At 37.9% G+C, this 27,885-nt stretch overlaps 1 protein-coding gene across 1 annotated transcript in view; it reads right to left on the reverse strand.

The window, feature by feature from the left end:
- Nucleotides 1–27,628, reverse strand: part of RARB (retinoic acid receptor beta) — a 319,544-nt gene extending 291,916 nt beyond the window's left edge. The window contains exon 1 of the mRNA XM_074861024.1: nucleotides 27,551–27,628. The gene's annotated coding sequence lies outside the window, so the exon portion shown is untranslated. The remainder of the gene's footprint in view (nucleotides 1–27,550) is intronic.
- Nucleotides 27,629–27,885: the final 257 nt, after the last annotated feature.

Raw genomic sequence — 27,885 nt, forward strand, 5'->3', positions numbered from 1 at the left:
CAGACCTACGGTTCAGGTTACAATTGCTCCTATTTAAAGGTTCATTTATACTGCCAAGAAGTATAAAGAGTCTCTACATTAAATAGGAATCAAAGCCACAGATATTTATAAGGCTAGCAGGACTTAACAGTGCCAGTGTAACACAGGTTTCCTATCATTCCAAAGTCAGTAAGGAGTGGGAATTTTTGATCACTTTTAGACTCCCTTGTATCTGATAGAGAATTATACAGTGTGAGAGTATCTTGAAATCCACAGTATTGCATCCAGAGTAACTGGAGGGAAAGTCATGTGGATAAAAAAAAAAATAAACTAACCACAGTTTTTAAATTAACAAATGAGACCTTGGAGATCTTGCTCATATCTCCAATGCAGCACTGGGAAATTGTGTTTTTATTTGTAGCAAAGCTGTGATAAACAAACATATGAATACCGAAATATTTTATTTTATCTAATTTTGAGTCATAATTTAACGATGTGCTGCACTGTATTTACCCCCTGGAGTCTGGCTCCTGTGCCTAGAAAATTCAGTTTAGCTCAGGTGGCAAAGGCTGATGCTTCCACATGCTAATGTTTCAAAACCTGACATGCATTCAGCAGGAATGGTGAAAAGGTTTTTAAAAAGTGAAGTAAGAATGGTGTGTGGCAACCCAATTATGGGGCTATCATGCATCAGGTTTCTCTAGACATAGCCTATTTTCCCACCCAGATATTTCATGCAGGTAAAAAAAGGAGGAGTGCTCTGTTGATGCTCCGATGATGCTTTTACTCAGCATAAAGTTGAAAGACGGTAATGAAATAACTAAATGCATGTGAGCATATCTCCTTGGTAACCTAAGTAAATGTACATAAGGCAGTCAACATAAGGATGTTAAGACACCTCTGAGCTGCAATGCTCAGTCCTCTCGTGGTCTTTCTAGCGAACTATTTTTCCAGTATAGGTGACAGGAGAAGAGTGGAAACAGAAAAAGAAAAAAGTAAAGACAGGCAGGCCAGTGTTAACAGAGCAATATGCTTGAGTGCCTGATTTGACAGTTTGCAACTCATTTTATTCTGTATTCTGACAATTCTCCCTTTCATTTTTTCTTTCCTTCAATCTTAAGACATGTGAATTATTTTTTTTCCCCTTCTTTCTCAATTTCTCTGCCTGACTATCCACCAGTACCTCTTCTACTTCTCCACTTAGGTTTTTCTCCTATTCCTTCCCTTGTGAATCTTTCTAAGTTTTTGTTTTGTTTTGTTTTTTAAATTGCATCCTCATTTCATGACTGCTCTCTACCCCCACAAAAAAACCCAGAACACATTTAATAAATGGCTGTACTAAAACCAGTATTTCCCTAGTGCAAGAAGAGACTTTGGGGGCACCGGCAGTCCTACTGGAGACAGGATGGCGGTATTACAGCACAGCTAATTAAGTACCTTTTCCTTCAAATTCCATATGGACTCTGTTTTCACCATGCTTCTTAAGTAAGACTCATCACAGCAGTTATCTTCTGGACTATGAACAATATTGAAGTGTAGCACATAATATTTATATAAAAGCGTGTTACAAATTGATCCTGAGGGCGGGAACGGTAATTTTGCTGTCTACACAAACTATCTTTAAGTGCAGTTAAGAAATCATTTCACAGGCTCGAAGTATATAATAAAATGAAGGTAATAAGCATGACTGAGACACAGAGGGAAGAAATTATCTTCTGGCAATATACCCTACAATTGTGACTGGATAAAACTGTTAATCTGCAGCTGAGCAAAAAATGTATAATCTGAAGGGATTTCTTCTTTTAAAAGGAAACAGTCCTTTGATAAAACAGTACGAACTTAGAGTATTACACAAATTACAGAAAACAGCACAACAGGACACAAGTCCCATAGAAAAAAGGGAAAAAAAAGTTATTTGGTATCTCCAGCATTAAAAAGTTGATTTAATTGACTAGAAAATACAAGCTAATAGAATAGCCAGTATCATGAAGCTAAATTCCTTCTCTGGACACACATACCCTTCTGCTGATACATGAGTCCAAAGCTTTTTTTTCTATTGCTTTCTCCTGTCTTACTGGTACTAACCATTTAAGCTGTTACATTGAATTAATGTAAAACCAAAAAAAGATCTCCTATGGAACAGCTACTCAAACTCCACTTACAAATCATGGGCACTTTTCCATTTGAAATTAAATGATACTCATCTTTCACAGACAAAGCATCTGAAATTTAACTATGCAGAGTAATCTTTCAGCACGATCATTACTAATTGCTTCTTGTGATTCCATTTTCCAAACGTGTTCTGACAAGAAATACAGAAAGCAGTGTAGGTCAGGTCTTAGAAGTGAAAGCCAAAAGTACAATTACAATTAAGAAACAATTCAATACATTAAATAAGAAATAACTTTCTATGCTTGTTTAAGTAGACAAGCAACATTAAACAATTCAGTTTTTGTTGAAGAAGGTGTCAGCACAAAAGAGAAAAATACAGTATAACCCTGTTTCCAGCATAGAAATTACAGCCAGAGCCACTAAAACTGTAAATTCATCCATTTACAGTCCCACAGAGAACCCCTCCCCACAGAAACATGCCTCCAAAAGCAGAGTGGATTTTCTGGTGTTCCCTTAGACTACATTGACCTGCTACTTGTAGATGCGGATGCTGCACTTCACAGGCAAAGTACAAACATCAAACCAGGCTGCTGCAGGTTTCAGGCACTGACTTCAGTGGAAGAAATCTTGCTGTGGGGAAAACAGGCCAAGCAATTAAATATGCATCAGCATTAAAGCTAAATGTACAGAAATAGCTTACAGACATAATTTTGGCTTACCAGCTCTGCATGCATAGCCTGCATACATATTTCATTTTTAACTATGAAGACAAAAACTTTTGTGCAATATACTTTCTGTGACACTATCTTTACTGTTGTATGCATCACTGAGTCTTGGAACAATAAAAAATAATATGACAGCATTAGCAGAAACTAGACTTTTTTTTTTTACTAGAAACTTGTTCAAAATATAATTGACTTTATAGATAATACCTGTCCCATTAACATTAAAAGTATCTTATAAAATCCCTTCCTTGGTGCTTAAGCCTTCAGTTTACAGCTCTGACCTTTCAACTATTTTTTTTCCTTTGCTTTTTCCTTTCTTAGTTAATTTCTAATAATATAATTCATAATGATATAAATTCATAATGATATAAATAAAATGTTTGAGCCACTCCACCTCAAAGCAACATCCTCAGTGCACAAAAAAAGTGCAGTAACCCTCAGCTACAGCCACACATTTAATGTTTATTTCCAACAGTGAAATGAGGCTATCAACATCCAACATTTCATATGATTTAATATATAATGAATCTCTGGCACATCCATAGGTGCAAAATGGAAATTCTTTTTTTCCTGCACTATGGCAGCTTAAAACAGCCTGACAAACCCTTCAAAGTGTCAGCAACTTCTTACAGAGAGATAAAGACAATGGATAGCCCTACCATGCCACTAACATCTGCTCAAAACCTGCAGTTCCTCTTTTCTTCTTCCAGCACTTACACAAGCTAGCATGCACTTGTATAAGTCTTTAAAGCACTGAACATTTAAGCATGTCACAATTCTATGATGTCTCATTTATATAATTAGTACTAACATATGGCCCACAATCAGTGTGGGAAATCTAAAACATTCTTTGGGAAGCTGTCAAACCTAAAGGGATATATTTTTCAATAAGTGAAAAGAATTAAATATGCAAATCCTGCTTACAATAGGGATAGCAAGGAAACGGAAATTTAGCCCAAAAGGCATGCTTGCCAATTGTATCAAATGTGGGGTTATTCTGCTCTGTACCTGTCAGTGCCAGTACAAATCAGAATATACAGTGACACCCAGAGAAACTCTGCAGCCACCACTTTGATTGAATTTTAGCAGTGCTGTGGAAAACTATACAGTAGGTAAAATCAAAACCCACTGTGAAAATGCCAGCTATAGTTAACATACCAGTCTGAATGCAGATTCATTTCAGATTGTATTGATCCATATTCTTTTCAGCACTTCAGCTGTCCCCTGGACAGGGACACCTCTAACACCTCCAGCAAGCAACACACCATGTGCTAGCAGGGACCACTTTTATGCAAGCTCACCCCAAGTCTTTGTTCAGAGATAAATGCCCAACATCCCTAAAAGTCTCTGAGCTAGGTTTTCATTCTTCTTCACTGGTTTCTGACTAGGAAAGCTGTGTCTGATTCAAGCATGGCACCACCACGACCACTGGCAGTAGGCATCCCCCCTCCCACCATGAGTAATGACCAACTCTAGAAGACAGCAGAATTAAACAAGGAGAGGATCAGAGTCAGCATCCACGTCTTAGCAATAGATTATCTCACTTCCCTGAGATAAGCCTTCGGGATCAACAGTTGTTCCTGTTACTTATTAATGAATTGTTAATTAATCAGCTGTACAGATCTAGATGGAACATTATCAGAAATGCACAGAAAATCTCCCAGTGACAACAGTGAACTGAACACCAGGAGAGTTTCCACAGCATCCAAGCGTTCACAATTTCCCTGGGAAGTCTGACCGGCTTTCCCACAGATCAAAGGAACTAGACTAGACTGGCATGTGTGTGGCAGCAAAAATTATTTGTAAAGTAGAGAGCCTATATGTACAGCTATTAACTTTACTCTTCGATACAACATTATTTGGTGAGGAAAAAGAAAAATTTGAAGCCACTGATGATCCCACATTAAGAAAATAATATGGTCAAGAATTATTTGATCATCATTAAGTTTCAGAATAACCACTGAAATATGGAACCAGCTATACATTTCTCAAAACAGTTGCTAGTCAAGTCAAATCTGTTCAGTAAAGCCCTTTCTTAAAGTCAACTACAGCAATATAAAAGCACACTAATTTGTCTGAATAAAATCCCACACCCTGTGGTTAAGAATCTGCCAAGCAAGCCAAATAAACTAAATAAGTAGAGTTGCCATTTGTCATGTCTCTTAAGGCTGAGCTGTGACAAGTTACTAATGATCTCAGTCAGAACACAACTAATAAGAGTGCTGTAAAAGGTATAAAGGCATGGGGAAATCCAAAGATAAGGACCAAATGTTGAGCTGGGATAAACAGGTTAAAACTGTTTTCAGTGAACAACACTGCTCAGATTAGCTTTAAAACCGTCCCTCAGAATGTTCTGCACCTTTTATTGTTAGGTAGATTCACCCTTAACAACACTGCAACCTAAAATGTGCTCTAAATGTGTGAACAGCAGTATGTTGACATAAAATTTATTTTGAATCTTAGTTTCAGCCCCAAACGTGCAACATTTGCCTACAGTAAGAGCTTCACAAAGCTGGAAAACTGGCAGTTGTGAAAAGGAATTAGAAGTGTTAACAGGTTTATGGAAGAAAAACTTAACCATTGCACTCCATTTATGTCAAAAGCAGCAGGCGGGAAGGAAGATTACAGAGGGAGGAACCACTTGGACTGAGCTAGTAGCTGCAGAGAGACGAGTTTGCAGTGCCATCATCAGTGAGTTTCATAACAGGCATTTCCAGTGAATGGGAAAAAAACCTCAACAGAATCAAGCCATCTAGAGATGACAGAAAAGATTCATGCGATGCAAAGAGCATTACAGCAACACAGTATATGGGCCCTTCCTTATTCTTTTAACTATATTCAAGTTACTAATTTTATTCAAATCCTCCTTGCAGCTTGCTAGCTGTTGAAAGCTCTGTCTCATCTGTCTCTCACAAGTTTCAAAGGTGGAACAAGAAATGTGTTAAGATGATGTCTTAACTTGTCCAGATAACTCAAATTTTTCTAAAATGACTACCACTTTTATCTAAGTGCTATACAACAACAAAAGATGGAAGTTGGTTTGCCATGACAAGAAATGAAACAGACCTGAGGTATTCATACTTGCACTTAATTACTGAATAAATGGGAGCAATTGTGTGGTAAGGTGATACAGCTTGACACAGTTACTTTCAACCTTGCATTTTCCTACTGTGTGCATGCCAGAAAAGTTTGTTCTTCCTTCTTTCTCAGCCCCTTCCTTCCCCCATTTTCAATTCTTGACTTTCACCTCTCAGGTTTCATGACATTAATTAGAATTATTGAAAGAAGCATTACAAGAGGAGCCAAACATACACGGTATCATATTTTTGAAACCTATTTCAATTTTATCAGGTATTCTTCCTAGTATCCATGCAGCAAAGATTGCCTCTGCTTGAAGATGAGTTACCGGACAATTGGGAAGGCGTGGTGAGCCAAGGTCACAGAATTAAATACCATTTAAGAGCACAATATGCAGTGACACAGATTACGTTTTTGCAGGGAAACGGTGATATCAACCTCAGAGCAAATGAATGATGTGCATCCTTCCCACAGTTCAACTGTTCTTTAATAGAGACAAAGCATGAGAGAGGATGCAAAGACTTTTAAACACAAGGGAGATTACAACCTAAAACCTTAAGCCAAATTTTTAACTCATATTAATAAGGTTACTTTACATCACTGCAGTAAAAGTGCATTAAGACCTTTACACTGTCAAGAAATCAAGAATAGAACAAAACACCTTTAATATAAATGAATCAGACCTAGCAAGATTCAAATCTAGGGAAAATATCTTTTATATATTATATAATATTAGCTATTACCATATTATACAATGTTATATATATTTTATTTAGGAGCAGGGCATTCAGGATGTGTATAGCCAATGAGTCTCTTAGTTCCTCCTAAAATGGGATGAGGAAACAATACTTCTTTCAGATTTCACTCTGAAATCCAAAGAGGATCAGAGCTATCAGTAGCCATGGATGTTGATGCCTTAATTACTTTAACATAAACACATAAAATTAAATACTTATGTTTTCAAAATATAATACTAAAAGCTAAAGGATCTTGTTCAGTTCAGTTTTCTTGCTTCTTCCAATATTAACAGCCTTTCAGTTCCTTTTATTCATCATTATTTCCCAGTTAAAGAGCATTCACATATTGACATGCAAATGTCAGGGTGTTTTGGCATGGTCCGGCCTACATGACAAGTATTATTTAATTAGCTGTGTTACTGCTTATTTCAGAATGCATGAAGTCACTCCTCTGATCATATAAATCATTAAACAAATTCTTTCCATTTAGAGAAGCACAAACCATCTCAAGAAATCTTAATTAACTAAAATCCATTGAAAATTACAAAAATAAGTTTCTGTTAATAGTTATAAAGGACTACTACAGATAACTGTAGTGAGATTATGACAATTCAAAGTCAGCAGTTAGTGTAACATGAGTAATTTTAGTATTCACAACAGCAACAACAAAAAAGGGATTTTTCAATGACAAACATTAATATTGAGATTCTCAGGAAACTTGGGGCATTCTTTGTTACTGAAAATAATTTTGAATCCTCATTTACAGAAGTGTATTTCACTACCACCATGCTACTAAGCCCTACAAACCTGATTTTACACTGATGGCTTCAGGTATCTGGACTAGAAAGAAAAGCCAACTGAAAATATGCATGAAAATAACCAAATGGCCAAAATCAAATTACTTTTTGTAACATTTTCCATTCTCAGTAAGTTATTAATAACAAGAAAAAGAAAATTTTATGTACATTTTATGCAACAGAAAGTTTCCAATGAGTGGAAGCACATCTCCAAATGGCAGTAAAATAACAAGCAACACAAAAATATCCATGGGCTCCTCAGATGTCAGCCACAGCCTCAAATCACCTTCCAATTTCTCATTACCTGCCCTAACAGCACATGCAAAAAGCAAGGAGAGCATAAGCAGCCCTTCACAGCAGCAACGTGATCCAGGAGACGCAGCAAGGCAGCACAGGGTGTGCAGGCGTGATCTTTCAGACCATCCTCACGTCAGTTTGATTCTAAAGCAATTTGGTCCTTTCCCAGAGCTCACAACCACCACCCAAGAGCACACAGAGTAAACAATGCTCTTGTCATGTGGAATGATGTTTTACTATCACAACTGATGCTACCCTTCTTAAAGGAACTTAGACTACACTGAGCCAATGGATTTGAAGAGGAAACAAGAACTGCTTGGGGAGTATCAACTTCTTTATTCCTTTTTTGCCTTTCCCTCTTTTGGTGAGTCTGAGACCTTACCTGCCCCATCTGGGACTTTCTAAAGCTTTCCCAAGCAAGACTCCCATCCTCAGAAGGTCCTGTTACATCTCAGCCTGCTAAAAAACTACACTGCATTTTGTCTTAGCTCGGAAGCCATGGGCTGAAGACATCACCCTGTGACCGCACAGGGGTACCACAGTGCAAGGTTGGACGGCAACCTTCATCCAGCACCAAAGTGCTCACCTGGCACAACTAGCATTTCATGTTCAGGTAAGTGCTTTCCTCCCCTTCTTCCCACATCCATTGTGCTCTAGTCAAAGAAGGTGTATTAAGGAGATTGACTTTTTAGGCTTGTGGTACTCTGTCACGAAAAATCACTTTACTATGGCACAACCAGTAAAGCACTTAAACACAGGCTTAGCTAAGTTCTTTATTAGTTCTTTTAAAACCAATGAGTATTGCATGAGCTGAAAATTAATTTCATGTGTAAATGCTCTGGAACAGGCTCTACATTCCTACTGTGACATCACCCCTACGATTTTATTTCTTTCCAGTTCATCAGGCAGTTCTTGTTTCTGGCATAATATACCAAATTCTTTCACCAAACAGCTTAAGTAGTTAGTGTCTTTCACTGAATTGCCTCAAAAAAAAATATGGAAAAAGCACCCTCACAAAATGCCTACCCCCCCGCTATTTTTATCTTTGAGAAAATATTAAGTCATTGAAGTGGAAATTCCCAGCAATATGCCTGAGTTTCTTTAAAATTAAAATATATGCCAATACAAAAGTTATTTAAAATTAATTTCTGTCTATTCACAAAGTGCAGTATTTTCAAAAAGCATTAAATACCTGGAGCTTTTTTAAACAATTTTGTAGGGGAAAAAAAAGGCTTACTACAATTCAAAGACAAAACACAATCTCACAGATCTGCTACAGCACTTTCAGTAAATGCACAGTAACCAAAAGAAATGTTAACCTTTACCTACAGCAAGATGAGGTAGGAATTATTGCACTTACCAGCAAGATCTGTCAAATACGCCCCCTCGCTGTATATAACCTCCCTGTGAAGCCCAGCCCTCACTACTCTTCCTGCTTGGCAGCTGGAGGGGCAGGTCAGAGCGCCATACGCTGGAAAACTACCTTGCTACAGCATCTGAGGCTTGAGCCTGTAAAGAACCAGCCCAGCACATCGCCTTTTGCTGCATTACTGGCCCATCTAATCAAACAGAGCTGAATTTCACAAGTCTCACTGAATGCTAGAGTACAAAACAATATCCCTTGGTAATACAATGACCGAAGAAGTAAGATTATTTATCATTGTGCTTTGCAAAGGGAACTTCTTTGGAAGCAGCAGGAGGCTTTCTATATAAAAAAATCTTCCTTGATTGGCTCTTTGATATTAACAAAAGGCTCTATTCTATCCTCAGTGTGAGCACATAGTTTCCCTTAATGCTAAAAGAAGTTACGCATGCACATGGGAGAATTTTCACCATAATCTCTTGCGATAGCATCCTTTAGTTTTCACAGCTCTCCACCTATGGTCACATTCTGAAGAGAAAAATCACCCGACATGTTGAAAAGTTAAAGGCAGCCAGTGTATCTAAAGAATGGAAGTTCACAAAGCACGCAGCTAAAGCTGATCAGCCCCAGGGTCTGGGTCCAGTCAAATCCTCTCCACAGTAAGTCACATTCTGTATTTATTCATGAACACACAGATAGGAAACAGAAGTTTACAACTGGAGTCGGACTTGGATTTCATACACGAGTTGAAAACCCAGCCCTTGCACTGAATAAGCAGAAGAACTAGGGATCAGCTAATTTCTACTTATTTTCAAGATGAAAGCAGTACATGTGTTGAAGGCAGGCTGGCTGAGCAGCAATTAGTTTCACCTTGTATAAATGTGAGGTCCTCCCAACACACAAACAGCTACAACCCTGCTATACTGATGAAAAGCTATGAAGGAATATTGGGGAACACCATGTTCAGGGAGGACATACACCTCCACTTCCATCCTGCACAAATTTCCAAATGACTTTTACTGCAATCATTTGTTTGTGACTCCACTGCTTTTTGCTCATGAAAAAGCCACATTCTTCTGTACATGGACTGCATTTTCCAAATAAAGGGAATTGTGGCTGAAATGCTGATTACCCAGAAGAAACCCTAACAAAAGCAAATGTCATAAACTATAACTATACACTACACAATATATGCAGTTTCACTGCAAATGCAGCCCTGGCCACAACAACGGGAATGTCTTTAGAGTCCCATTACATATAGGAAGAATGAGATATTTATGAATGGGCAGTAGCTGCTTGTGCTCTGGGAGAAGCATATATATTCGTAACAGCTAGTGGACTTGAATAAACTTCCACACGTTTACTTTATTTCAGAAGAATACACAAGCTACATCACAGTCCAGGATTTAAGGCCCATCGAAATCAGTGTCAGTTTTCATGGGAAGGAAAAAAATAATCCATAGTCAGCTAATACGTGAATATATCCAAGTACACACTCCATCCTGGAACACACTTTTGACAACTGTGTAATGAATCCTTGATTGAACATACTATTCGGTATGACTCAAAATCTGCTTTTCCTGGGGGCGTTTCCATGAATACACTCTCAATTACTAGATACTTATTAGAGACTACACTTATTCAGAAATAATTCCTCTTCTGTGAATAAGCACTCCAAAAAAAAATCACCTTTCTTTTTTTTGGCCATTTCTTCCCTTTTTAAATTATCAGAAGCTCGAGACTTCAGTATTCATAGAAGAATTACACACTTTGCTGCTGCACTGGAGATGCATAAAAATGTAAGAATCTTGAAAAAACCAATCAAAATGGACAGTCAGACTAAGGAGATCTGTGGTCTGTTTAATGTAGTAACCTCCAGCCCTAACAGCAACTAGTACCACAGAGAAGGAAGGCACACTGTAATGCACAAGTACAGAATAACCTGCCCATAGTAAACTGCTGGGTTTTCTTCCTATAACTATGCCTTAAAACACTGGGGTGGGAGGGGGTGTTTATGCTAACTTCTGTTAATGTGTATGTTCTAATCAGCCGTGTAAATGTCAGGTTTTCTTTTTGAATTTATGCATTTAGACTGAGATACTTAGTTTGCCACAAGATCCCAAAGTTAGTTACGTATTGTATAAAAAAAACCCAAACCTGTTTCAATCAGTTATCTCCATTTATTGCGTTTTAATGTAGTTCTTTGTTCTTGCTGTAAGTTAAAGCGTGTGATTTATTTATAGACACACCCCGCACTGACTGCTCATCCTGTAATCTAAACTGGTTCTATTTCTTTCAGTACCTCATCACAAGGAATTTCTTCCAATGTCACAAATCACTTCTGCCCATCACTTCTGCCCATCCTGCAGTCCTTCACTATTTTTACTGTATTTTCTTAAGAGTGATGCAGAACTAAATGAAGAATTCCTATTATGAAGCATCATGATGTAAACCAGCAGTAACTACTAACAAGGAATTACTGCTATCCTGTTTTATAAAACTATTTTTGTTAATTTTGTCTTTTTTTTAAGAGCCAAACAAAAGCCTAACTTGCTACCTTTTCTCCTGCAGCAAATATAGATAATTTAATATTCAGCAACGTTCAATTAAGTCAAATTATGTACTCAGAAGATTTTACTTGGATTTGTCAGATGCAAAATTTCATCTGCCATCACAGTGCCTATTTCCCAAGCTTTGCTAGATACCCTCTGAAGTTCCTCAGCCTTCCTCCAATTTATTTTGTATCACACACAAATTCTACCAGCTCTTTACTCATCTTTTGGGATGCTATAGAACAGTAACATTAATAACGCTCAACCTACTACTCACATTCCTACATCTTCTCATTAATCTTCTAGGACATTCAAGTTGCCAAGTGTCCAAGCAGCTCTGAGCACAACACACACCCTAGAAGACAGTATAATCCTGAGTTACACTTCACCACAACTCCTGCAGAAGGAACAGTTCCAGTAAGTCAGTCTCATGCTTCTCCATTCAATATTCTTAAATGTTTCTTATAGGATAGCAGTTTGGGATGAGAACTTTTTGAAAGTCTAGAAAAAAAATTACACCCATTAATGTCTTCTAACACAAAATAACAGTCTGGTTTAGTTTTAGCTGTACCTGTTCATCATCTTTAGTTACACCTGTACCTCCTTCATTGGACTCAGCTGTAGAAACACTCATAACAAGACAAATCTATTATAGTCTATCATCTTGTGTACCTTTCTTTACCTCCTCTTCCTAGAAGAATTCTCTGAATGGAGGAAAGGGCCAGGGACATCTGTGATCCAACAAACCCTTTCAATAGGCAGCAATATAACCAAGAAAATAAGAGGTTATGCTTTGATGTGAAGCATCAAATTTTTACAATATTTCACTAAGTCTGTCTGGCTGCTGCTACCACCAACTACTGATATATTTTCTTTCTTCTCAGTCCTTAGTTGGGTCATCCAAGAGCAGAACAACAATCCAACTTGAAATACTACATACCTGTAAAATTCATTCCTATTGTTGAAAAAGCATTTGTCCCAAAAGGCACTCTTCTAACCTCAAAAGCTTGCAAACAGCAATACTTCTAAGAGCTCACATGCATCCCACACAAAACCTGTATCCATTTAAATGTCAGCTCACAAATGTACCTAAGATGTATAAAGAAAGCACTTCCATTTCTGGGATTTTAGAAAGTTCTTTGGTACACTAGGTTGCAGTCAGCCTTCAGTAAGAAATTGCTCCAATGGGTCACACACGATTTTATAGCAGCAAGTGCTACATTTAGACTCCATTCTCACTGCTTGTTTTTGTCTCTTTTTGAGGGGGGAATTTCTTCCATTTTTTTAAAAACAGTCTGTCCTTGTTTATTTCAGCTATTGTGTCTCCATCTAAAATCATCAGAACCACTGACTCAGAAATACTCCTATACGAATCTTTTTTTCTAAAAGCACAGTATCAGACAGTCATTTCTATCTTAAGAAACAGCTTTCTACAGCAAAAATAGCATTGATCTCCATAGCTATAAATACAGCATCTGAATACATCCGAAGAGGCAATACATTTCACCTTCCTAGTACTTATTATCAAGCAAAAGCTTTAAAGTATCAGAACAGAGTAGGTAACAAACCACAAGCCTTACTGAAACTGGGAAGCAAAACAGTTCAGTAACTTAAGATGTAGACCATGAAATCATAAAACGCTTAAAAGAAGCAATTCTGAATTGAATATTTTAGAAAAATAATGGTACGTTATTTCTTTTCTACAGTGGATCAATACAGTAAATGCTGGATGTAAAACTGAGATGAACTGCAGGCACGTAGCTTCCTTTCTTCATTGGACTACCACCTCACAACCGTAGATTGTTTCTTCAGACTTCATTTAGTGAATTGCCAACTCTCTGCCAATTTCATAGTCTGCAGCTTTTGTTGTACTGCTACAACTTAACCATCACATCCTTCACTTAAAAATAAAGCAAGTTTCTCAGCCCTGTGACTGCAAAGTAAAAAACTTGAAAATGCATGATCCTTATGAACTCAAAAATCAGAAAACAAATAATAAAACAAATATAGCCTTTTAATCTCAAACATTTGTGGAGACCAGAAGAACTGTATTTTTAATTGGCTGAAGAGTAAAAATATGATTAATAAATAATCAAGAATAAGGAAGTCTTTGTGCATTTGACTCTTGAACATCATTAATATTTCTACAGGAAAAACAACGGCTCTTTTTCCTCCTATCTACTAAATACAAAATGTGAATTATCAAAGCACATATGAATCTTCTGAAAGATGGACCTTAACCAAAAGCCTCCATAAGTCTGCTTAATAACACTAGATAACAAATTGCTCACCAGGATGTGGATCAGCCTTTCCAGCTGCCCTCCCAGCAAGCTGTCCACTTCACAGGTCTGAAGTTGTTCAGGACAGAGATACCAATTCTTTACAGCCTGTTTTGTGAGGACTGATTGTAATATGGTTCTGATGAGATGGAGACAAGCAAACAGTTCACTTTTCCTCATCACTGACACAGGTTAAAAAATTAATCTCAAGTCCTCTGAAGAGTGTACAATGTGGTATTGAACAGACCATTTCAATCTTCATTACTCAAAGGCATTTCAGCATGAACCCATTCCTATTCATGGCAAGCCTCAAGTAAACATGCATTCAATCCCACTGACATCAGCTGAGGCTTTGGTCTAACCATCAAGCACACCCCTAAGCACCCACACTGAACATATGCTTCCTGAATGGGCCTTCAGTCACTCCGTACATGGGAGATGCAGAGCCCTTGATGAAAACAGAAGAGTATGTATGCTACAACGGTGAGGTAATGAAGATGCTGAAACATTACAGAAATACTGCAAGCAGAGTTTATATCCTGAAGCTGGCGATGGTCAGTGTACTACCACAGGTTCTCTTACAAGCAGTCAGCAAGTCAGGCTTCTTGGGACACCTCCAAGTAAAACCACGCTCTGTATGACCAAGCTCTTTGCTTGGTGGAAGTCTCACTCCTGTGCAAGCAAGATCAACCACGGAAAAAAGAACTGGCAATAAACTGGATGGATTAAATTGATCCAATTTTCAACCATCCTGGCCACAACTTCTCAGATCACAAAAACAGCAATCTGTTAGCATGATTTTTCTTTCTAACGTTTAAAAAACAAAACAGTCCCAAATCCCCCAGTTGTCAGTTTTCAGCTAAACCCTAATATTACAGATGAACTCCCAACCACAATGAAACATCCCAACAGCATACTGCAGGTTCCTTTAATGAAACAAACAACAAAAAAAAGGATGTAGTGCTTCCAAGTAAGTTTTCCATTAAAAAAAGGAAAAAGCAGATTCCACCTCCATGGAGTCAGCTACACTAATTCAAACTAAAGAAACTGCTAAAAACTAACAAGATCCATAGTCCTATAGAGCAGGTTAAGGGAGAAGGACAAAGTGAAAAAGCAACCACTAATGAGTCTGCACAAATACAACTTGGATCATATTGCTTGGGAGCAAGCATCAAAAGTGAAAGATATGATTTAAAAAGAAGAGTGTGTGTTACATCTACAAAGGTGTTTTTTCTTTCAAAGTAATAAAAACAGGCCTAAAGTGATCCAAAACTGGAGGGGTTTTTCTATCTTATGTTTTATAAAATTAACCTTACTTTTACTTATCTCTGGTGCTGAGCAACAGTTCATGACCAGAACAGGTCTGATGTTCAAGGCAATTTTCACACTTTAGGACACTGACTTTGGCCTAATCAAAAGGAAACGCTTCTTTCTGACATGATGAATTATCTTTTTGACATAACAGACAGGACTGTTGCTTCTCTCCAAGCTCAATCTTTATTTCATGGTCTTTTTTTATCAAATCAGTGCTGGTGGCGATACATCAAATGCTTAGAATTTCAATGAAATTGTCATTACAAAGGTTTACAGGCTTCTGCAAATTTTCTCTGTTTGGTTTCTTCCGCTTGTGGTTTAGTCTCAATGTTTTTCCATAAGATTTTGCCGACTCTCCTGGGTAGCTCCCAGTAAGGCTTAGCCTTCTTGGCAGCTCTGTGACTACAGCCAGATTGGAGTATGAGGGAGTCTGTCCCACATTCGCTGCTCTCCTGATTTCCCAGTGGTGAATGCAGTCAGCTCTATGCTTGTAGTCTGATCCTGGGTACCATCCAGGTTGTTTTGTATTTGTGAGTAACACCCAGTGGGTGACTTTGTAGCAAGTTGAAAAGGTCAACAGGGCAGTTAGCAGCTATGGGTTAATAATAAAACTATACACATACACACATAAATGCATTTAAACCATCTATAAATAGTTTCTATATTAGTTATGGTTATATACAATACATATTAGTTTATAGTTACATAAACAATCTATATTAAATACACATCCAAAAATTCAGACACACACGTATACATAAAACATACAATATAATAATTAACAGTATTCTCTTATTGGATTTGATCACACTGATAGCCAGAAGAAGCCAATAGATACAAAAGTCACATACTAGGTATTTGATCCTTTGAAAATCACATCTTCCAAATAATGGTACTTCCAGTAATTCTCTACATAACTTTACACACTTTTCTTCTTCTCAGAGCCCTTCTTCTCTTCCTTTAACATAATATTAGTTTATTCAATTTCAGTACCTGATAACAGAGCACTGACTTTTTAAGAGTACCTTTCTGATAGCTCACCTCTTACACATATGTACTGTTCTGCAAAGAAATAAAGCCAGATGATGTTAAACCAGTTTTATGAAGCTACCATTTTAGAAAAACTATGAACAACTAAGAAAAATATGGTTGCACAATTTTTAACAAAACAGTATGCAACCTGATGGGAGGCATTAACGGTCCATAATGTTATTGAACAAGACTACAAGAGAGACACTTCACTTGCACTTGCTTGTCAGACAATGACTCTCTGCTACCGCAATACTTCATGTGCATACTTCCAAGGAAGACTCATGAACGCACAGGTTCATTAAGAGAATGAGAGAATCGATTGTAAAATGGAAAAGGCCGAGTGAGGTCATATTTCAAAGAGATGAATACGGTACACTCCATTATGTTGTAATCAGCCTCCCTCTTTCATCCTAAGAACTGTAATAGTCTATCCTAATTTTAAAGGAAAAAAAAAAAATTCTCACTGCCTGCATCGTACCTTCATCCCAAATACAGTGAGGAATTCAAATATGCTGCAGGCAGTTTCCATTTACCATGGTCTTTGGAGCAGACGGTATTGATGTTGCTGACCATTTTTCTCCTTAATAAGAAAAACATTCAAATGCTACTAATATTGCTGCCTTGGCAAACCACATTTAATAGATGGGACTTGCCCTGTACATGACACATAAAACATCAATCAAGGCTGAATTTTATTTCAATTTATTATGGTTGCTGTCTAAATGAAAAAATGCTTATATCGTTAAAATGTCCTACAATATAAATGTGCAAATGATGTAATCACCCATTTTGTGAGAAAATTCTGATTTTGATTAAAAATATCTATAGTTGAACTTCTAAATATTTAATAAATGCAAAACCAAAAAACACAAGCACATCAAGAAACCACAGTAATTGGTATCTGGTGTAATATCATGTTTTTGTGCTTGATAGCTTTGATATTTAGAAGATGAGTTTATAAGCTACTCTTTTAAAATTATGAGCTGCCTTTTAGTTAAAATCATCCAGAATAAACTACTTTAATCTTGACTTCATTCAAGACTCTCACACATGTGGTTTTTTTTCAAGTTATCATTTATCACAGTTCTTTGCTTGCTATAGCCAGCTGTCTCCAGACTCTGAACCTGGTGGCCTGCTAAGCAACTCTGGACACCACACAATTACCAAAGGGTAGAAAGCAGCACCTTATAAGAAAACGGACAATACTCCATTTTGCAACTGATGAGAGCGCACAAACCTGTCCCAATTGTAGAGACGGAATTTAATGCTTGGCACAGTCCCGCTGGCACATGCAGTAACCAACTTCCCTAGGAGCTCGCAGTGGTGACAGCTCTCCTAGCTGCTGCCTCCAGAATTGCACAAAACAACCCATGCAAGGTAACGGCCGTGCTGCGGTGAGCACTACAGACTGCCAGGTCAACCCAATGGTATTTAAACCTCATTAAACTGTCATATATCTCTCTATATTATTAGCATACAATCACTATATAAATACACTGCTCTCCCCTTATAAACAGCTGGTTCTTTCCGCTGTGTTCATCTGTCAACGCTCAAAAGTCCAGAACCTAAACGTACCATAACACACCAAAGAACGATAAATGCTTACAAAATTTCGTAAGTATATATCAGGCCAGAAAAAAATCCACAAAACAGTTTCTACTAGAAAACATTTATCTGTAAGCAACTTCATGTTTTCCTTACTTGGACAAAAGTATTTGAAATGGAGTTTGGATGCAACAAGCAAGAGATTGAACTGCAAAGATGGTCTCTCAGCACATAGAAGAAACCATGATAAGATGAGATGAACAGTCACTTATATAGTTACACACTGCATCACTTAGTGCTGCAGTTTGCCAGGTGACAACCTCTCATACACAAGTCCCAGCATCTTTGATGAGAGTGAAGGCGACATGCAAGGTTTTTGCCTCGCACTGCATTTTATCATAACCAAGAACTGAGGAGCAATTTGAACTTGGCCTGTTAAAAAAAAAACAATGGATAAATAACTGGAAACTAAGGAAGTTCAGGAAAGCTACATGACAGATAAATGAGAATTTTATAACACTGCGTATTGTAAAGTTTGCCGGAATGTGTTGAAAGAAGAGCCAGTTAAATCACATCCTGCTGCAGCTGTCCAACTTTATAGCTAAAATGTTCATATTAATTCCATTAAACAATTAGAGAAGGAAATCCAAAATATTATTACAAGTATGCTGGCTTGACACTGTCTTTTTTCCAGATTTAATAACAGATACAGTACTATCAACTTCAAAGGGTGATGAATTTATACAAATTGTGGGTATTCACACCCTCAGGGCCACAGAGCAGTTGTCCTATGGAAATCCTACAAAATTTAAACTTTACTATCCATTTCTGATAGACATTTTAGAAAAGAAAGGAAGTATATTCTAGTAGTTATGGACCTGGCCTGACATTTGGGCGTTCTCAATTTAATTTTCTTGTCTGCCAGACTTCCCTTCATAATTCCAGACAAAGTAAATAATTTTCCTTACTCTAGTTTCTCATCTTTAGAATGGAGAAGACCATTTAGGTACCTGAATCAAGCAAGGTTTAAACAAGGGGGGGGGGGGGGGGGGGGGAATCTTTCTTCTGTGTTCTTATTTTTTCCTCAGGTAGAAAGTAACCCGAAAGCTCAATCTTCCAAAGGCTTTGACTGTATGCTGTTGCATATCTTGAAATCAACAAAACACACTATTTATGAGTAACATGCTTTGTATGTTGCAGGTCTTAATGTCATTGGAGAGCCTTCCATTTCAAAACTACTGCTCTGTGATAAAATAAGATATAGAAGAATGAGCACTGAGGAAGTTAATAAACAAAATGCATTCATGGCCCATTACTTCAAATAACTTTACTATATAAATAGTCCACTCATAAAATAATGGCCTCAATTAACATTTAATTTTCACACAATGCATTTGTAATGTACTGCAGGGATTAAAAGTTCTGCATGAATATCACTATTCCAGAAGTGCCACAACTTATAAGAGAAGTACCGACATATTTTCCACTTGATTAACAACAGTTCCTAGTCTTTCCCTGCCCTGCTTCCCTACTAGGCCTCCTTGTCTTAGAAGAATTAGAAGAAAAGATACTCTACTACATGTAGGAGCTCCCAATCTGCTACCTGATGATGATCCTCAGCCTTGCTTTGAAAATTCATAAGCACACTAGTGCAGCACTACTACAGAGGACAAAGCTAAGAGGTCCCACTACCCTGATAGCCTTGCGATTCTGTTCAGGACGCAAGCGATGAGAATTCACTGTGTAAGTGCATGCTTCAATCCTTCTTACAACAAGGTAGATTGAAGCAAGTTTTCTGGGACACCCCCATCAGCTAAAAAAAATGCCAGCACTGCCACTGCAGAGAACAAACACTTGAGGACAAGACCAAGGCGACAGTGGAAGAGTCTTTCTGACGTTATGTGGGCATTCTGACAGCAGCACGTACTACAAGGGCAGCTGTGATGCTTGTAACTTGATAGATCTAAGTGTCGTGTGAAAGACCTCCCTTCACTCAGCCATCTTAGTGTTTTCCAAGCTAATGCATTCTCTTTTAGTACAGAAAATTAAGAAGTTAACTGGGAAAGAGAGTATCTTTGTAATATGTGGTTGCTTTTATCCTGCAACACAATGACTGAGCATTGATGAGATAACTCAGTCAATTAATCAAACACCAACAAAACACATTCTAACAATGACTGTCGCATTCATGGTGTCATTTTAGGAACTAACTCCAGTACACACAGATATTTTTGTCCCATGGGTTTGACCTGAATCCTAATGAAATTAACTGCTAGAAGAAACCAAGCCAGTAAAAGCTACCAGCTTTCAGGGCATGCTGCAAAACCTGCTGAAAAAGCCAACAAATGCTTCCCCTAGAAGCCAGAAAGCAGGAAGGCCAGAAAGCTCCTGGAAATCTAAAATGGACCTTACTGTGTTTTAATGGTAAAGTGATGGATTAAAAAAAATATTAAGAGTTAGCATAAGACAGACCTAAATATAACATCCTGCCAACACCTATTATCCTCTAGGTGTGTTTAGGGTCATTTTAGGATTTCTGCCTGTGGGTTCATCTAAGGCATGAAAAAAACCTAATTCAAGGAAAATGAAATATACAAAAAATAAAACTGCTTTTCAGCTCTTATTTTCCTCATAAGTATTGTCTTATTTTAAATTTGTTAATACATTACGTTAGCAGTTGTCCCTAATAAGCCCTGCATACATCCAAGAAAACTGCATACACTGACAAAGACGCTTCTAGTTTTGCACAACACATGGGTTTTTTATATGATATGTTCTCTCTTGAAAACTACTCCCTCACAAAATGAAAATTCAGCAGAATCTCTAATAGCTTTCATATTTCAGTCTAATAGGTAGCGTGGCATTGCACTGCCACCCACCTTTGCTACAATATTGCACAGCACATTTAACAGACATTTGCTTCCTTCACACAGTCCTTATGTGCAGCTTCTGCAGGACCTTAGTATTAACATTTAACAGAGTCTATGAGCATAAAGCACATTTATGAACACCTGCTAGAACATTTTATTTGCCTTAAGAGTTTTATTACAACTGTTAAATTTTCTTGCTATGCTTTATGGGCCAAATCCTGGTCCACTTTTAGCCTAAACTCCCATTGACTTCAACAGGAAGCAGATTTGATTGGGTTTCCATACAAATTCAATATAGCTTTAAACAAAATGGGATCGCTGGTAAGCACAATATTGAACAGAAAAAGCCAGTGCCTAGCAGCTCTAAACAAAACCACTGAACTCAGCCTTCAAAGAGAATTAAAAATAATAAAAAAAAAATAAACCCCACAACCGCAAATCTGTAACCTTCACGCTGCATTACAAAACCTCACTGACTGAGGCTGGAAGTACAAGGCATACAGGTATCCCATCCGCAAAAGCCTTTGGCCTCCATGCCTTGGTGGGATATTCTACCATCAATTTCTCCCTCTCGGATCACTCACTGATGCTCCTGTCTCCAAGCCTTTGTCCTCTGTATCAAAGCCACCAAAGGCCAGAATCCACCCATGTCAGCATCGATCTCCTCTGACACATCCAGACAGTCATGACCCTCCACAACAACACAAGACAGCCTGGAACAAAGCTCACAGAGCCAGAAGGTTCAGGAACAGGGAGCAGTCCAAGGAAGATGTTGCAGAGGAAGCCAAGCCAATAGCCTGTCTGGTCTGAAGGTGCTCTCTACAACTGTTTCTCTTTGACAGAGTTTTACCATCATTACTGGAGATGTCTGTAATACCCCTGTGAGACTGAATGTGACTACATACAAGTGAGCAACACAGGTTCTCACATCTTAGAAAGAGATAACAACAGAGGACTCCATAAAGTCTGCCTGGAACTCCTCTAAGAAGGTTTAACCTCATCTGAAAATACATAGACATTTCTTTGACCATCACTATACAAAGCTCTAAAATAGTAAGACAAACAGCTAGTAAGCAGTAGACAATATGGCAACACCACTTCTGTTTCACAAAAGCCTGACAGTAAATGCTTGATTCAATGCGTACTATTAAGCCCCAAAAAATCTAAACAATTATAAAAATGAAATTATAGACACAATGATGAATGGCGACAGATGAAATGTTAACAGATCTAGCACTATACACAAAAATCATTGATTTTCTCTGATTACTACTTAGGTGATCAGAGTGTATGAGGTCCTAGTTGCCTGCTTGCTCTAGATTTTATTAATGCTCCAATATCAGACACCCAATTTGGAAATCAATGCTTACTTCATCATTTTTCTCTGAAGGATCCTATTATTCACAATTGATTTAACAGAAATGAAAGGCTTACCATTAACAAGACCCAGCTGCTGACACTTCTTAGATGAATTATTGAACTTCTAAAAGCGAATTAACTTAACCATCACCAAGACTTATTGTCTGATGTTCCTCATACCAAAGTCAGTGTATTTATAATTACAAAACCAAGTAGTAGAAAGTAGCTTCTTTGCCACCTCCTTAAACACCCACCATATACACCAAGTAAAAATTCAGATTTGCAAAGATACAAATAGAGTTATGCACCAAATCCAGCTAGTGGGAACTTAGTGTCCAACTGCCTTTTAACTCCCTTAATCTTCATCTTCTTTCTAAAACTCAAAGATACAGGTCATTTTAGGCTTCAGAAAAAGGAAATCCAATTATGGCAAGTTACATCTTTTGCCAATGAGATTACTACAGTCAGAGACCCCTAGAGCTGTTTGTGCCCTGCCAAAAAGCCTACAGAAGACAATTATTAATTCCCCTTAGGTACAAAGTGAAGATCCATCTTATGAATTGAGAAAAACGTAGCAAATATTAGGCAATTGCAAGTAGTACTACAACTCCATCCCAAAAGCAGTGTAAATGTACAAAGCAGGAGGCCTATGTACAAAATCTGCCATCTGAGCTAAAGGGCTATCTGCTCAGAACATAAATCCACCATGCCCATAATCCTAAAAAGGATTATGCATTGTCCAAAGTGAATTCAGTTCCTCATATCAGAGCTTTTGTTCTGCAGACTACCTGATCCAAAGTTCAGTACCAAGAAAGAACAGATTTGGAAGGGCAGTCCACCAGACCAGCATCGGTGTTGTAATCCTATGAATTATTAGCTTCAGCCTCAAACATGTTTTCCCTATGCATTCCCTAGCAGATACACTGCTAATAATGCTCTTAGTGAATCATCATTGATAAGTGGTGATAAAAATCTTGAGTGTCAACAGTGTCACACCACCCAGCTGCACTGGCCTACAAACAACTCGCTGTCAAACACAACAAAGAGTTGTGCTAAGCAATATGCTATCCTTAGGCCATGGGTTAGCAGGGTCACAGCCATCTAGTCTATCAGTAACAACCATTCAGCTATCAAAACTAGTGAATATTTCAGGTCTTACTAGACTTCTTGCTAATCTGTACTACATGGCTGAATATGCTTTCAAAATGTTGTAATGGCGAGTGCCATCTCCTTTAGCATTCATCATACTTGCAGGGCTCAGCTTGATTATACTTACCTCTGTAACTGCTCTGAAGACCAGCTCAAGACCAAGTTGAAACTCCACACGCAAAACACTCAGAAAGACTTCTGGATTAATAACACAAATTTCTGCCTTTCTTTTATGGTGAGATGATGAGATGACATACCTGTTCCATCCTTTTCACACAAGCTGAAAGTCAACAACTGCCCAAAATCACCAGAACCTCTTCTCAAAGCCCTCAATAGATCTGACTGTTTGCACACTGCTGGAGGCAAAACATCTGGGCCTTTTTTACTAGGGTTAGTGTCAAGGAAGATACTCTTGGAGCAAACCAACCTCTTCTTGAGTACTGTACTCCTCCTTCCCAAACTCCTCCATCTGTTTTAACCACTATCTTACTGGAACTAACTTTAAAAAATTCTGCTTACGTTGCACAAAGAGTTTAGAAATTGAGGAAAATGAGAAGGAAAGAAGCCTGACAGACAGAGCCTCCAAGCTCTTAAGTCTTACTGTCATAGGAAAACAGGCCAAAATCATGACATTATGATTATGTTGAAAATATTTAGTTACGCAAATTTGTCAATCTACCTCTTCTCTGTAGAGCGACACTTTTGAAATGGAGGCTGGCTGGCCATAACCAAAGTCTGGTTACATTCGACAGCTGCATAAAACACATCTCAGCAAGTAGGTTATAATAACTTTTTTTAAAAAGACATGGACATTGGCAGATTTCCTGCCTTTCTTGCACTAATTTTTTCCAGTATTTCCCACATTGTGAAATACCTCTTAATTCTATAAAGGCAGAGCAGATTGCAAAAGTGGTCCTAGTGGTTCCAATGGGAGTAACGTGGTCAGAATCTGGCATTCAACAAAGTTTCCATTTCTACATAGGCTTCATTTATTTTTCAGTTTAAAAATAAGACCATATTTTGGCATGTAACTAGAGCTGCTCCTACAACGCAAAAGAAATAACACTGCTGGCAAGACTCGAAGCTGTTCTGAGACAAAACTGCATTGGCAGAACTTTTAGAAAACTTCTTTTTGACTAAAGGCAGAATTCAACACCAGCATAAATGGCAGAAACTTCACTGAAGTCAATCATGTTACCCATGCTTACTTACTGCAGATCTGAATCCACATTAAGTTTATAAAATGCAAATATATTTAGCTGACATGAAATTTCAATTCTGTTGAACCAATTCTGTTTATTTCTACGTGTATATAGTAACTTAGCATCAAATTGTATGATCATTCTTCTGTGAACACTGGTTTTGCTCATACACAAATGCTACCAATGCCCTTTACTAAATACCATGACCATGCCACACTCAGATTTTTTTTTTTAATGTAACAGTTATCCAATTCAGGTGCCCAATGGTTAGAATATGATGAAATTACAGTTGCAAGTTCTATATTCCTGCATCAGTTACAGACACAGAAGAAAATAACATAAATCTGACATTTCACAACTTCTGAGGGTTTGATTTTGCAAACTACTTTCTAAAATACCTTTTTTGCACATCATACCAAAGGTTTTTTTTAGAGCACGAGTAAGTTAACCAATGCACAGCAGTGATCCTTCAACACAGACCACAGCAAGATTTGATTCTTAACTTCATTATAGCACAGACAACCATGAAAGTATTCAGGTACTTGAACATAGGTGCCCACGCCCTTGGATATCCAGGATATAAGCTGGATGATCAATATGACAAAGAATTTACAAGGAAATTTGCACCATTTTAGATCAGCTGTTGAAAGCAACTGAACTGAGTCCTTCTTGCCAGAGAGAAAGTTATTTGATAGAGGTATCAGGCTGCTGCGGTAAGCTTACAGGTTTGAGGAAAGGGTCACAGTAAGGCCCTCTTTTTTCACCTCCTGCCTGGGAAATGCAGATTGTTCTTACTTACTGTGAAAGCAGAGTGGGCAACAGAAGTATTAAATCAGCTACTGCAGGCTGGCTTCAACAGATACACAGCTCAGTATCCAAAAACCTAGCATTTTCCTCCCCTTCTTTAGTGGTTGTGTGACCCCAACTTTGGGAAAGCTCATGATTTTGGCAAGGTGATAACTTTTTCCTAATGAACACAGGTTAGAAAAGAGAAACTGATTTTTAAACTTCTATATCTTATCAGATCTCAACAGAATTTCATTGTTTAAAAAAGAAAAAGCATTGAGATGGCTTGAAAATTATCATCTTGCCAAATACCAAGATCTGCTGCAAACAAAGGAGGTGTAAGATTGTTTCAAAGAAAAAGCAATGCAGAGCTTAAATACGTAAATATTTCTAAAGCCAAGTTCTAAGCACAGGTTACTTACCCTGTGGTTGGCTTGACCTTAAATGCAGTTGTTTCAGTACTGAACTGAAAAGCTTCAGTGTTTAATTTAGCTTTTTTTTTTAAAAAAAAAAAAAAAGTGCTTTTTTTAACCTGTTATACTGTTACCAAAGATAAAAATTACAAAGAAATTTAGACTGGATTTACTTGCCTTCAGATTCTTAAGAATTTGTATCCAATGTACCATACTGCGTAAACTGCTTCAAATAACTCAGTTAAGCACATTTGCAACACTTCATTGTAAAAGTCAGGCTGCCTACACATAAGGTATCTTTTCAATAAAATATAACATTTATTTTAGATGTTTATTGACTTAAAACAATTCAACAAACAGGAAGAAATGTAAGAGGTGATGATTACATATCCAGACCACAAATTAATGTGATTAATTTGACCACCGATGTAACTAATACTTTGACCGGATATGTAGTGTTAGAGCTTCAAATAAACTTAATATGTAGCTGCTTTAGGACTGAAATTCTACCCAGAGTTCTCACTAAGTTACACACTTTTTTCAGTGTAGTATGCCTAAGAACTGGTGTCACAAATATCATCAAATCTTCAGGAATTTAAGGCCAATTTGCTACTCAGTATAGGATAATCATCTTTTTATTTCCACAGTGGAAATAATGTACTACAGGTGTTTCAGAAAGACTTTGATTTCATTAAAACAAACAGTCTCTTTCTTTCCATAAGTTACCAAGCCTAACAGAGGCACATTTTTATTTAGGCTAAATCATGCCTTATGGGATACACTTATGAGGAAGAAAGGAGGACATGCAACTGGCATTTGAGACATATTGCCAGTGCAAAGCTGCCAAAAGCACACAGCAGGGAGCATGTTTTGGCTATCATGAGCAGAATAAGCATGCACTCCTTAACCACTGCCAGCTGGCATTTGTTTCCAAATACAGAATGCTCACTAGGCAGTTTGGAGACTGGACATACTCCTAACCTTAAACTATGCTCCCATAAAAATGCACTGCTGAGATACCTCATTAACCATGCCTGTCTCCTAGTTTACTGCCAAATGAGAAAGACTGAATGACACAGAAAAATCATACATTTCTCCCTATGCACAAAAAAGTACTTAATGTATATCCTAACATACTCTAGTGCTTACAGCAAGAGAGAGATTTTAAGAGTGTTGGAAGAAGCTTCTGCCAACATCTCAAGGAGCAGAAACACTGTCACTATTCCATTATACACAGATAGAAAAAGTGAAATCCAGAGACAGTACCAAGAAAACATAGCAATGAACAGCAAGAGTGGCTGGCACAGCGATTATAAACTACACTATCATGGTTAATACAACCTCTAGCAATCCTCACAACAGAGATGCTTCCTGCTTTATATGCTGGGGCAGATTTGTGGGTAGAAGATTAATGTCCCCCTCCATCTGCTAATGACTATATAGGTCCCCTGGGCTTTGCACCAAGGGTACTTTGCCCTTAGGATGAAACAAGAAATGGGAATTTGTGTTCATTTCTACATGCGCCTACTATTTCCAGCAACACTCCCAATTGCTAAATGTGTATTATTTCAACTTTATCTACCAAAAACATATTTTATCACAGTAGTTCAACTGTGATTCCAATTAGATTTTCAAAGAGATAACTTAAAAGGAGAACAGACCAATGGGGGGGGGGGGGGGGGGGGGCACTTTTCACTTTTAAAGTGCTTACCTGAAATAGCCTGCATTGGTATTTTCCCTGTAAGTGCTCTATTCATTAACTTTTCACTACATTTTCAAAGTGACTCTACTCTTTTGGATTTCCCTTTCTCCATCACTGATAGCCTGCTGTCATGGACCAAGCAACTCTGAAGGAAGAAATGTACCAGAGACTGCCATGCAAAGGAGAGGGCACTAATTAAAGTCTTTGTTTCCTTCAGGGGATTCTGTGAGTGGATTTTAACTTACCCACGTAACTGTACCTTTGCTCCTGAGAGCTGGAGGCAAGTCAGAGGGAGCTTGACACCAGGGCAGTCTTCTTGGACCTAAACGAGTTTGACATCCTGGAAGAAAAAGGGGAAAGAGCAGTTAGAGTGAAATTTTGCAGGCAAACATACTCCTCAGAACAATGATACTCCGGGCAAAATCAGGGAAGACCTTAATGCTATCTCCAATACCCACAAATGTGAAATCAAAATCAGAGCATTGCTTCACTAAAGTCTCGGAATGTGTGTGTCTCAGGTTTGTGACATGCTTCCTTTCCTCCTCTTCCCACTGAACACCCCTATCAGTTGCAACACTGACCCTCTCCTCAGTT

This window comes from Strix uralensis, chromosome 1 (assembly GCF_047716275.1).
Source record: "Strix uralensis isolate ZFMK-TIS-50842 chromosome 1, bStrUra1, whole genome shotgun sequence".
Classification (NCBI taxonomy): Eukaryota; Metazoa; Chordata; class Aves; order Strigiformes; family Strigidae; genus Strix; species Strix uralensis.